The sequence below is a fragment of the Ranitomeya imitator genome, chromosome 7 (assembly GCF_032444005.1).
Source record: "Ranitomeya imitator isolate aRanImi1 chromosome 7, aRanImi1.pri, whole genome shotgun sequence".
Taxonomy (NCBI): domain Eukaryota; kingdom Metazoa; phylum Chordata; class Amphibia; order Anura; family Dendrobatidae; genus Ranitomeya; species Ranitomeya imitator.
The window spans coordinates 85,165,578-85,179,716 of NC_091288.1; the positions used below are offsets into that span (position 1 = coordinate 85,165,578).

At 40.8% G+C, this 14,139-nt stretch overlaps 1 protein-coding gene across 3 annotated transcripts in view; it reads left to right on the forward strand.

Annotated features, from left to right (window-relative positions):
- The window catches only part of CDK15 (cyclin dependent kinase 15), a 265,773-nt gene that overhangs the window by 240,890 nt on the left and 10,744 nt on the right, over positions 1–14,139 (forward strand). The gene's annotated exons all lie outside the window — the stretch shown is intronic.

Here is a 14,139-nt window from a genome sequence, read left to right on the forward strand (position 1 = left end):
GGGTTTTTTTTTCACTACCTTGTTGAGCTGGATTCCTTATTTCTTCTCTGACTTCTCCACGCCTTGACACAGCGGTTCCGTGCTCCAAGTTTCCAAGGATGTCAATCATGGTGAGCTGGACTTTGTTTGATTTTGACAAATTTTGGTGCCAATTTTACCCATTTCTTGTGTGAAAATGAAAAATCTGGTGCTAAAACAAAATTTTGGTGGTAAAAATGTAGTTATTTTTTCTTCATTGCCCAATGGTATAAAATTCTGTGACACACCCATGGCGTCAATATGATCACAGAACCCCTAGATGAATTCATTGAGAGCTGTAGTAAAATGGGGTTACTTATGTGGGGTTCTGCTGTTCTGGCACCTCCTGGGCGTTCCCAGTGGGTCATGGCACCTGCAAACCATAACAGTAAAATCTGGTGCTCCTTGCCTTCTGAGGTTTGCACTGTGCCTGAAAAATTATTTCACGATTACATGTAGGGTATTGGCGCACTCAGGAAAAAATGGACCTCAGTTTGTTGTAAGAAAAAAATTCCTATTAGCCCTTAGAAAGATTCAAAACTTGGGGCTAAAACAACATTTTTGTGAGGAAAATGAGATTTTATTATTTTCATAGCTCAATGTTATAAACTTCTGTGAAGGACCTGGGGTTTCAAAGTGCTCACCACACATCTAAATACATTCCTTGAAGGGTCCAGTTTAAAAAATGTGGTCACTTGTCAGGGATTTTCACTGTTTAGGCACATCAGAGGCTCTCCAAATGCGACATGGCATCTGTGCCAGCTAATTTTGCACTAATAAAGTGAAATGGCGCTCTTTCCCTTCCGAGCTCTGCCGTGCGCCCAAACAGTGGTTTTCTCCCTCATGTGGGGTATCGGCATACTCGGGAGAAGTTGGACAACAAATTGAATGGTGCTATTTCTCCTGTTACCCTTATAAAAATGCAATATTTTGTGCTAAAAAAATATTTGTGGGGAAAATTAGATTTTTTTTAATTTTTATGGCTCAACGCTATAAACTTCTGTGAAGCATCTGAGGGTTCAATATGCTCACCACACATCTAGATCAGTTCGCCAATTCTGCCAGCAAATTTTGCATTCAAAAAGACAAATGACGCTCCTTCCCTTGCGAGCTCTGCTGTGCACCCAAACAGTGGTTTTCTGTCTCATATGGGGTATTGGCATGCTCAGGAGAAATTACATAACACATTTTGGGGTCCATTTTTTTCCTGATACCCTTGTCAAAATATAAAAAAATTGATCTGAAGTTAATTTTTTGTGAAAAAAAAGTTCAATGTTATTTTTGTTTCAAAAAATTCCTGTGAAGCACCTGAAGGGTTAATAAACTTCTTGAATGTAGTTTTGAGCACCTTGAGGGGTGCAGTTTTTAGAATGATGTATTCTGTCATAGACCCCACAAAGTGACTTCAAATGTGAGGTGGTCCCTAAAAAATAGTTTTGTAAATTTTGCTGAAAAAATGAAAAATCGGTAGTCAACTTTTAACCCTTTTAACTTCCTAACAAAAAACATTTTGGTTCCAAAATTGTGCTTATATAAAGTAGACATGTGGGAAATGTTATTTATTAACTATTTTGTGTGACATAGCTCTGGGATTTAAGATCATGAAAATTCAAAGTTGAAAATTGTGAAAATTTTCGCCAAATTTCCATTTTTTTTCACAAATAAATGCAAGTCATGTCAAAGAAATGTTACCACTATCATAAAGTACAATATGTCACGAAAAATTCATTCTCAGAATCACTGGGATCCGTTGAAGTATCCCAGAGTTATTATCTCATAAATAGACAGTGGTCAGAATTGTAAAATTGGCCCGGTCATTAACGTGCAAACCACCCTCGGGGGTAAAGGGGTTAAAATAACAAGTGTTAAAATGTTTCAGCTTTAACATTGCCCAATACATCAGTCATACTTGGATGACATTTAACTCTTTTCCAAATCTTATTTGTCATCTTTGCTGTATATATTGGGACAAAATGAGGATTCCATTATTAGAAAATTGGGGATTTAATGGTGGCTGTATTGGATTACAGGAAGCTTAGATCAAGCATGGTAGCAACTCTATACAATCTTGATGAAATGTTAAGAGACTGAAACAAATCTTTGATTTTTACAAAGTTTACCGTTTTTTTCAACTTTTAGTCATAGGTTTCTATAGTTACTGAAGTATTTAAACTTTTATTGACACATACATCAAGTTGGTGCAAAGACTCAATATTTACAGAGTTGACCCTTATCTTTCCAGACTTCTGTGATTTGCCCTGGCAGCTAGATATCAGATTCTGGGCCAAATCCTGACTGATCACAACTCATTCTTGTCTAATCAGTGCTTGTACTTTATCACAATTTCTGTGCTTGTTTGTCCACATGCTTTTTGAGGATTAACCACAAATTCTCAATGCGATTGAAATCTGGAGAGTTTCAATGTTTTGCACACCAATCCACTTGGTTATAATTTTTGCCTCTTGAGATGGTCTCCCTAATGCTGGAATATGCATTGTTCAGCACCAAATTGCTATTGGATTTTTGGGACAAGTTGCTCTTGGAGGATGTGTAGAACCCATTCTTTATTCATGGCAGTGTTATTAGTCAAAATTGTAAGTGAGCCCACTGTGTAGATGAAAAGCAAATCCACACATGAATGGTCTTCAGATGCTTTATCATTTCCTTCACACAGGACCCATGATATTACTTACCTTTTCTTCTACAATTATTTTTCTAGATGTCCCATACAGTCTGAATCAGACTTTAGAGAAAATTACTATACCCAAGACCTCTGCAGTCCAATCCCTGCACTTGCTGCAGAATGTCTGTCTGGCCTTGATATTTTTCTTGGAGACAAGTGGTTTCTTTGCTGCCCATTCTGACACCAGGCCAGCCTCCAAAAGTCCTTTGCCTCAATTTGCATGCGGATGCAGACATTTTCCTACTAATATTCCTAAGTAAACTTGGCACTAATGTTAAGCCAATCCAGTAGCTGAATCCTCTTTAGTAGACAGTCCTGGCGCTTGTTGACCGAAACACTCTCTTTGAAGTTCCAATCCTAATCCAGTAAATGGTTGTTTTAGGGGCATTCTTACAAGCAGCAATGAGCTTTTGCTGCAGAGCAATGAGGACTGCACATTTTTTTTTGAGAATAAAATAATAGTTTCAATTATCAGACCCTTTTTAAAGCAACAAGTTTGCTTTTATAATTCAATCAATATGACAGAGTGATGTAAAATGCTTTTTCCACCTTTAAAATGGAACTTTCACCAAGTTTTTCATGACTAACTGAACATAGGATGAAATAGTGGTCACAGAGCAGTATAAAACACGTTTGTTTATTTTTAATTTTACCTATCCATGGCGGATACATTAGCAATCAAAACACTTGGCACCTAATGAGTTAACTTTAGTTAAGTCCAAGTAGGTCTTATTGCATACTTTTCACTGGGGGCATGTGTTTCTTCTCCCTGAATGAGTTGATATCTGATAACACCAACTAGGATTTAACTTCAATCACCCCTTTTACTTGTGTTAACATTTACTTTAATTCTAAATGTCTGTCTACTTAATGTCATAAACTAATCACTTTTCTTATATACTTTAATTAAAAAAGACCTACCATTCCCACTCCACTCTATTTTTTTTCTACTTCCTGTTTGATTTATTTTTTAAATATTTAAAAACCCATTTATCATTTTTCCTTTACCCTTAATGTATACTTGCTATTTTGTGTTGTTATATCACATAAAATCCCTATGAAATACATTTAAGTCTGTGGGTGTAATGGGAAAAAAATTGGAAATGTTCACAGGTTATGCATACTTTTTCAAGGCACTGTACCAGTGCATCTTTATAAACCTGTAAATTAAATTCTTAGATATTTACTTCCTATAACATTACTAAAAATGATGAAAAACAATTACAATAATTTTATTTTAAATGCACTTAAAAATAAACATTACAATTCACCAAATAACACTATGCATAGTGTAGCAAATATAGGTAGGACTGGGTTAAATCCTAACACTGCAGGTCTTGATTTGATACACCTGGCTAGCTTTAACTAAGAAACAGGGCCTGTGGTCACTAGTGATGTCAGTCTGCTGGATGTTGAGCAGAGTCAAGTGTGCTGCTGGTGAGTGACCAGCAAAAATGTGAGCTATAGGTGGGATAGAGTTATGCCAGAGTCTCTCTCTGAATGGAGACTGCATGGGTCAGCTAGGAAAGCTGAGCAGTCTGTGTGTTGGAGATGCAGAGAACCGTGTGGAACCTGCAGCCTGTTAAGTGTGAACTGTGCACAAAGTTGAACAATTCTGTTTGGCATTGGAAGCTGTTGGAGCTCAGGCTGGAGGGGATACCGAAACTGGTTGGCCTCTTCTGTTTATGAAGTTTGCTCTAGGAGAAAGATCTGTTAGGCTACGTTCACATTAGCGTTGCGCCGCCGTTGCGTCGGCGACGCAGCGGCGACGCAGCGGCGACGCGCCCCTATGTTTAACATAGGGGACGCGTGCGTTGTTTTGGTGGCGTTTTTCGCCACGTGCGTCGTTTCCGACGCTAGCGTCGGACGCAAGAAAACGCTACATGTAGCATTTTCTGTGCGTCCGATTTTCGTCAAAAACGGCGCACGCGTCGCAAAACGCGCGCGTTTTTGCGCGCGTTTGCGCGCGTTTTTCCATGCGTTGCCGCTGCGTCGCCGACGCAACGGCGACGCGACGCTAATGTGAACGTAGACTAATCTGTTCAGTTGAGGTCTCACTGACATATGTGCTTGCTAAATGACCTGTTTATTTGCTGTAATATCTTTGTGCACAGAAAAGGCTCTTTTAGGTTTTGAATCCCTGTGTGAACATTACCTAATGCCTACATGAGGGCGTGAATCCCTACAATATACATATTTGGCATCCCTGTAATTGTAACAACCCGTACAATTCAGTGACCAGATTATTTTCGATGGTCAGTAAATGGTGTTAAAAAAAAGTGTGATTTTTTTTCTTCATTTAAAACCCATAAAAAATGTAATAAATATGTAATGCTTAGGCTGTGTTCACACAAAGCATACATGCTGCATTTTTTTCTGCAGCTTCTTGTCTGCACATTTTCTGCAGGTCTGCACAACACTACATTTCGGCTATGTGCACACGTTGCATCTCCTGGCAGAAAACGCAGGTGCGGATTTGCCCCGGATTTTGTGCGGTATTGATGCGGAATTGATGCGGGTTTTGTGTGGATTTTCTGCGGTTTTTACCCCTGGGGATTTCTACTATGGAAGGGGTCAGAAACGCTGCAGTTCCGCGCAAAAGAAGTAGCATGCTACTTCTTTGGTTCCGCAGCGGTTTTCATGCGGATTTTTCCGCACCATTAGCACAGTTTTTTTTTTCCAATTGATTAACATTGTATTGTAAATCACTGTGCGGAACTGCAGCGTTTCTGCTTCCGCATCGTGTGCACACAGCCTTAGGCTATGTTAACACGGTGTATTTTTGCTATATTTTTTTTTTGTGCCGATTACATGTGTCATTTGTCTACAGTACATGTTTTATAAAGTTATTTTTATTCTCCAAACATGCAGCAAAACCTTTGTGCAATGTTTTTGCACTTTCTTATTGTTTTCTATGGGTAAAAAAAAGCTGAAAAAATGCTAAAAGAATTGTCCTTCTCCAAATTTAAAAAAAAGGAACCAGCAAACAAAATCAGTCTGGAAAAAACGTGTGCATGAGATTTCTAAAATCACATTGCTGCTTCTGTAAATGACGGCTTCTTCTCTGCAGAAAAAAATGCAGCAACAAAATGCTGTATGTGAACATAGCCTTAATATGAATGATTTTATTTTCTAACCCGATTGGCTTTACTTGAACCAAGGGCCACTTATAAGGTCTATGTTATCAAAGATTCCAAGTGATGGTAAGATATAAGCAAGGAATAGATACCATAGCAGCCAGATAGTGCACCATTTGGGGATAAGTGATCTCTTAATTAAGATGGTAAGCTTCCAGAGGAAAAAAACTACACAGTATAGAAACAGCAAGTGAAATAAAGCCACTAAGCACATAAGATAAAAAATAGAAGATGAAGAGAGTGTGAAAGACACAGAAGATGCCTTCGCTCTCCGGCAATTTCTTATTAACTCTGAATCTGACAGTCTAATTACCTTCGGAGCCTCGTGCTCTGAATAAATAAATATGCAAGTGACTGCTCTGAATGGGGAGATGGGAGATTAACCACCCCGACAGGCAGACAGGGAGAACAGTTTATTCTCAGATTGCATCTGCACAGTGTTATAATATCTTCTACTTAATGAGCTGCCTTCAATGTACACAAGTTTCTGGGTTGAACTGATTTTTACTTTAAAAAGTTTAAAGCTCATCAGAAAACTTCATTTCTGGAACTTTAGCTGCCAAGTATATCTCGTCCTATCAATAATTATTAACCCTGGCAACCAAACTACTATCATAAGCGGTTTCTATAATTAAGAGTTATACTGTATATGACCACCATTTTCAGTTTATAAAGTAATATAATATATCATCTTTTCAATTCTGCTCATTAATAACTTGTCAACAGACACACTAACAGCTTATCCCCAATACACTTTAGATAGCTGTCGGCTAACGACTGTTTGGCTGATCATTCAGCCAGCAGCTATCTTGCCCAATTGTCCCATTCAAAGCTGCAATCGCTCTGCTGAGAAAGCCACTGCCAGACATCTCTGGCAGTGTCTTATCTCCTAGGCCGGTTTCACACGTCAGTGGCTCCTGTACGTGAGGTGACAGTTTCCTCACGTACCGGAGACACTGACTCACGTAGACACATTAAAATCAATGTGTCTCTGCACATGTCAGCGTGTTTTCACGGACCGTGTGTCCGTTTGAAAAACACAGAGACATGTCAGTGTTTGTGGGAGCGCACGTATCACACGGACCCATTAAAGTCAATGGGTCCGTGTAAAACACGTACCACACACGGATGCTGTCCGTGTGCAGTCCGTGTGCACCTCCTATGGGAGGTGGAGCCGCATATTCATCACTGTAATGTGCGGCACCACGTGACCGCTCATACAGGAAGAGCTGCGACGCTGAGAGGAAGCTTCGAGGGAGCTGGGTAAGTATTTTAATGCCAGCGGGTGGGCGCACAGGGGGGGGAGGGGGGAGATTACCGAGAAGTTTATTTTAACAAAAAAAAATGATTTTTGATTCCTTCGCTCCAGCGAACGCTGCTGGGAAGAAGGAATGAATTCTGGATCCAGCACCCAAAGCAGGGGACAGCACTTAACTCTAGCACTGTCTCCTGCACGGTGCGTGTGGTACCCAGTTGGCACACGGACGGCACATGGCTGCCGCACGTGTGCCACACTGATGTGCCACGTGAGCACACGGACACACGGACACGGATAACTCCGGTACCGGAATTATCTGGACGTGTGGGACAGGCCTTAGAGAACAAAAGGATCAGCAGTCCAAAATCATACATGCAAAATCCTTATCTCCCCTGAAAATCTCCTCTTGTTGGAAGGCCCTATATATGCAAGGCTACATTCACACATCTGTATGACACGTCGTTGTGCTGTCCATTTATTTCACAGACAGCAAACTGCTCCATAAAGTTTCATTAAAGGGAACCTGTCACCCCCAAAATCGATGGTGAGGTAAGCTCACCGTCATCAGGGGCTTATCTATAGCATTCTGTAATTCTGTAGATAAGTCGCCGATGTTACCTGAAAAAGGAGAAAAAGAGGTTTGATTATACTCACCCAGGGGCGGTCCTGCTCCGATGGGTTAAATGGTAAAAACGTGTGCACTACTGGTGGTGGTGCAAAGGTAGGTTCCCACACCTTACAGTATATATAAAGAAAAACCTTGCACTCAACTTTATGCTCTTAGTGAATTGTAATGTAGTACTCAAAAAAAAAAACGTTTCGGTCCAACACACCGGACCTTCATCAGTTACGTACTATGTGAGGAGATACGAGGAGAGAGAAAAACAGTGTCTCTGGGCACACAGAAAGAGCAGCGTCTGAGATGAAAACAGGCAAGTGTTAAGATCCACTTAAACAGAGGAGGGGGTGGTGTGTGCCGTGCATAGACGCGGAGTCCTCCGCTCGTCTGTTTAAGTGGATCTTAACACTTGCCTGTTTTCATCTCAGACGCTGCTCTTTCTGTGTGCCCAGAGACACTGTTTTTGTCTCTCCTCGTATCTCCTCACATAGTACGTAACTGATGAAGGTCCGGTGTGTTGGACCGAAACGTTTTTTTTTTTGGGGTACTACATTAAAATTCACTAAGAGCATAAAGTTGAGTGCAAGGTTTTTCTTTATATATACTGCTCCGATGGGTGTCTCAAGTCCGGAACAGTGCCTCCCATCTTCATTCCATGACGTCCTCTTCTGGTCTTCATGCCGCGGCTTCGGCGCAGGCATACTTTGTCTGCCCTGTTGAGGGCAGAGCAAAGTACTGCAGTGCGCAGGCGCCGGAAAGGTCAGAGAGGCCCAGCGCCTGCGCACTGCAGTACTTTGCTCTGCCCTCAACAGGGCAGACAAAGTACGCCTGCGCCGGAGCCGCGGCATGAAGACCAGAAGAGGACGTCATGGAATGAAGATGGGAGGCGCCGGAGCGGACCTGAGACACCCATTTGACCGGACCGCAGCGGGACCGCCCCTAGGTGAGTATAATCTAACCTCTTTTTCTCCTCTTTCATGTTACATCGGGGGCTTATCTACAGCATTACAGAATGCTGTAGATAAGCCCCTGATGACGGTGAGCTTACCTCACCAACGATTTTGGGGGTGACAGGATCCCTTTAAGGCCAGGGTCACACTAGCGTTTAAAATGGACGAGTGCTATGCGAGAAAACATTCATAGCACTCAGACCAGTGTTAATCTATGGGGCAGCTCCCATCACCGTTTTCTTCTCGGGAGTATTCTGTGTGCAAGAGAAATCACAGCATGCTGGGATTGTACACGTATATCGCCTGAGTCTCGCCAATGCAAGTCTATGGGTGCGAGAAAATCTCAGACACCACACGGACCATCCATGTGACTTGCGCGAAATATGCACACATTTTCCTCATTTCAGCCCATTGAACCATTAAATTCATAGAGGAAAAGCAGAGAGAAATGTAAAGCCATATGCATGTTATATAGATACATAGGTGCTAGGAAATCGCATCATCGCATTGCAAAAGCATTACATGCGGATAACTATACGGAGAACATTTGTGCGACTTTCGGCCGAGAAAATTGGACCGATTTTTCAGATGTTAAGTGTGACCCTGGCCTAAGCCATACACACATCAGTTGTAAAAACGGGTCCATGTCTCCATCCATGAGACTGAAAGCATATCCTATTCTCATCCCTTTTGCTGATCAGACTCTATCATTAAAGTCTATGAAGATCCGTGAGACACAGATGAAACTAGGATGATATACTTTGTACTTCAGAGAGCCATCTGAATTTCATCCATTTTTAACAGGAAAGATATATATCTTGGTACCGTGTTAGCCAGTAGATAGAAAAATATTTAGAATTGAGAGTCCTCAGTGGTTGATACCTTTTAATGGCTAACTGAAAAGATGGTAACAAATTGCAAGCTTTCGAGACTACTCAGGTCTCTTCATCAGGCAAAGACTAAAACAAATTCTGAAGAATCACATATTTATGCACAACATAGTATAGAAAAAAAAAAAGGAGGGGAAAAAACCATGGATAAGCCAGGTGACATGAAGCAGAATTACCATGGGTGATAAACAGTTACGTCCATAAATATTGGGCCAATTCTTAGATAAGCACTGCCCAAAAAGGAAAAATATGAGCGGCACAGCCCCCAGTACTGCGGTATCTCCAAGACTACATACAGGATATGTTGCTAGATGTCACTCATATAAACACCACTATAATATGAGACTTTGGGTGCTCCTCAGGAAAAAAGTCTTCTGTCTGCATAATTCTTAAGAGAAAGATAACGAAGGCACTCACCAGTCTTCAAAGTCAATTCTTTATTGGTACCAACTCCAGATAAAATTCATGGCCGGGGGAGAAGGAGCCGAAGCTCGTGTGAGCAGGGGAGGACGACGGCCGTTTTGCGCTGTGCCTGCGCTTCTACGGGAGTGCAGGCACAGCGCGAAACGGCCGTCGTCCTCCAGTGCTCACACGAGCTTCGGCTCCTTCTCCCACGGCCATGAATTTTATCTGGAGTTGGTACCAATAAAGAATTGGCTTTGAAGACTGGTGAGTGCCTTAAGAATTATGCAATTCTTAGATAAGGATTGTTTTATTGTCCTGTGATTAGGGTCTCTGTTGTGATGACCCCACATGGTCTGATGGGCAAGTTCCTTAGTTGATGTAAAAAGACATAAATCCGTGTGACACATTCATTCCTGCAGTTAGAGTGTCAAAGGTCGTCATCAGTTTATATTCCCAGACTCTCCTGTCTTCCTGAGATTTGAAGTTACCTTTTAATACAAGTAATTTAATGTCCATAATGTTATGATTTGGGAGACAGAAATGTATTGCCACAGGTATATCCATTCTTTTTTCTCTTATTGTATGGCGGTGAGAGTTCATCCTTGTTCTCAGTTTCTGCCCTATCTCCCCTAAATACAGACCCCCAGTTGGACATTTAGTACAAATAAATAAGTACACCACATTAGAAGTGACGCAGCTGAAAGTACCTGGTATCTTGTAGTCCTGATGTGAATTGGGAATCTTTATCTTGTCCGCAGGAATGAATGTGTCACACGGATTTATATCTTTTTACATCAACTAAGGAACTTGCCCATCAGACCATGTGGGGTCATCACAACAGAGACCCTAATCACAGGACAATAAAACAATCCTTATCTAAGAATTGGCTCAATATTTATGGACGTAACTGTTTATCACCCATGGTAATTCTGCTTCATGTCACCTGGCTTATCCATGGTTTTTTTCCCCTCTTTTTTTTCTATACTATGTTGTGCATAAATATGTGATTCTTCAGAATTTGTTTTAGTCTTTGCCTGATGAAGAGACCTGAGTAGTCTCGAAAGCTTGCAATTTGTTACCATCTTTTCAGTTAGCCATGAAAAGGTGTCAAACACTGAGGACTCTCAATTCTAAATATTTTTTTATCAATTTTTAACTCAAACATTGTTAAAGATGCATTCCCATATCCCTGTGAAATGTCCAAATGCTGTCCGATTTTTTTTTTGTTGGACAGCACTTTGGTGGTCCATAAAGATCCATTCACACATCTGTGAAAATGACGGGTGAGACCTCTGAAACTCAGCATGTCCTATTCTGAACCAATTCTCAGTGGGTTCACACAGTCTACAGCAGAAATGATTGAATAAAAACTAATGTAAGTAACTAGGATAACGCCTGTGAAAACAATCAATCTGTTTCTCTCAGATGTTAAGGGCAGATGCAGACGACCATATGTTCTCCATTCGAGAATAGGTCTGATTATGCTAATCATACTTTTTTTCAGAGTTTGGTCAGAGTTTTGTCAGAGTTTGGTCAGAGTTTGGTCAGAGTTTGGTCAGAGTGGTTGGGTGTGTGCCATCCGATTATCAGAACAAATAGCCTCACCACCACTCGAGCTGCTGCCTCACCACCACCCAAACTGCTGCGTCACCACCACCAGAGCTGCCGCACCTCTGACCTTCTGTCTCTTCCCCATTATCCCATAGAGTGTATGTCCGCAAGGACAGGGTCCTCTCCCCTCTGTACCAATCTGTCATTGTAAATTTGTTTACTGTAAACGATATCTATAACCCTGTATGTAACCCCTTTCTCATGTACAGCACCATGGAATTAATGGTGCTACATAAATAACAATAATAATAAATAGTGCATGCTGCAAAATTTTTTTCCTCGGAAAACTCAGTCTGAGAAATAAATCGGACATATGCACTGCCTCATTGAATTATATTGGTCCGATTCCAATCCAATGTTTTGATGAATTTCATTTGGGCCAAAACTATGGTTGTCTAATACTCTCACACATGTGTGAATCTAACGTTAGACTGTTGGCTGAACCCATCGATATTGGCGGGTTCAGCAGACATTAGTTTAATGTACAGTATATGGGGGCTTTAGCCTTTTACAATGTTAAGCTACCAATGCACCATCTATGGCTGGACCATCATTGTAAATACATCATTGTAAATACACACCTGTACTTTCTATCTCCCCACCTCATTGTAGATTGTAAGCTCTCATGAGCAGGGTCGTTTTATTTTGTCTTATTTTGCTTTATTACTGTATTGTTAACATTGTTACCTATGACTGTTGTGTTTGAAACTGTTAAACTGTAAAGCGCTGCGGAATAAGTTGGCGCTATATAAATAAAGATTATTATTATTATTATCTATTTAGACATATTCAGGATCTGTATAAAAAGTAACACAATGTATTTACAACGTTACTCAACTCTTTAATGTAGACAGATTCCACACATGTATCATATGCACCATATCATATGAACCATATCATATGAACCTACCATACAGGACCTGATACATGTAGGTGTTCACTAAGTGGTGAGGCATCTATCTTCAAAAATAAGACTTCCCAGCAACTATCAGCTGGCGCTGAGTAGAGAATAAGAAAATGTTAAGAAAAAGTTATCAAATGTCTGTGTAAATAAAGAGTGTTCCCACTAGGGTGAGAGTAGAGGAAGGGGGCCCTTAGCATTAATCCTCTTGAAAGTCTTACATGGTATTAAAAAGATTTTCTCAATTAAAGGGCTTTTTACATATGGCAATGATTTTACAAAATAACAATTGTACGAATTTTCATTGTTGATCATTGCCTAGTCATCAAGCAACAAATGAGAAAACTCATCTTTTATGCTAATATAAAATTATCTTTGGTCAGCAGCACGCCCACTTGTGTAAACCAGAGATGAGCTGCCGACGCGAAGGAAATGAACATTCATGGGATCCGGTCATTGATCTAGTAATGATTGCTCTCTACTTATTTATCTGGATGTATAAAGGATTCTAAGACAATCCATTTGCAAGTGCGTTTTAAGGCTCCAAATACCAAGATGACATATTTTCCAAGCAGATTGTTTTCATGAGACGATTCCTTAAGGCTACGTTCACATTAGCGTTGCGCGCCGCTGCGTCGGCGACGCAACGCACGACGCACGCAAAAACGCGTGCAAACGCACGCAAAAACGCTGCGTTTTGCGACGCGTGCGTCGTTTTTTGACGAAAATCGGACGCAAGAAAAATGCAACTTGTTGCATTTTCTTGCGTCCGACGCTAGCGTCAAAAACGACGCACATGTCGGAAAACGCAACGCGAAAAACGCATGCGTCCCCCATGTTAAACATAGGGGCGCATGACGCGTGCGTCGCCGCTGCGTTTCCCGACGCTGCGTCGGGAAACGCTAATGTGAACGTAGCCTTAAATATCTACTTAGACAGTCTGCTTTTGGCCCATTAATGAGCGTTAATCGGATGACTTTATCCAAGTCAATCGGCGTTTATTTACTGTTTACATGAGGCGATGTGCTACTGATAATGATGATTTTTATCCGGGCATAAACAATCTAATCACCTGAGGGAAAAAGCATTTTACTTATTCATCAGGTGACTGCCAGCATGTGTACGCAGGCCAATAATCAGGAACAAACATTCTGATAAATAGTAGGTTTATGCACAACAGCAAGCGTCTGGAGGATCCTACACCTTGAGGTTCATGGAACTCCAGAAACACCAGCAACTTCAAATACCTGTTTGCTACTTTGTAATGGTATTTTAGCAGCTGCTCTATTAATCTGATGAATTTGTCTGGCAGAAACCTTCCTCATTATGCCTTTTTCTGCACAAATCCATTAGTGTTCTAGATCAGCCACAAATCTCTTCACAGTTGAATGATCACTCTTACGTTTTTTAAAATATCTAATGTTTTCATACCTTGTCCAAGGCATTGCACTATTTGATGCTTTTTGGCAGCAGAGAGATCCTTTTTCTTTCCTTCATTGCTTAAAACCTGTGGCCAATTTAGTATTGTGGAATGTACATCTTAAGTAGTTTTTCCTTATTTAGGCTCACCAGGCAAATTAATTATCACAGGTATCTGACATTGATTTCAGTGATCCAAAGAGCCCTGAAACACAATACCATGCATGAGTTTATTTGAAAAACAAAAA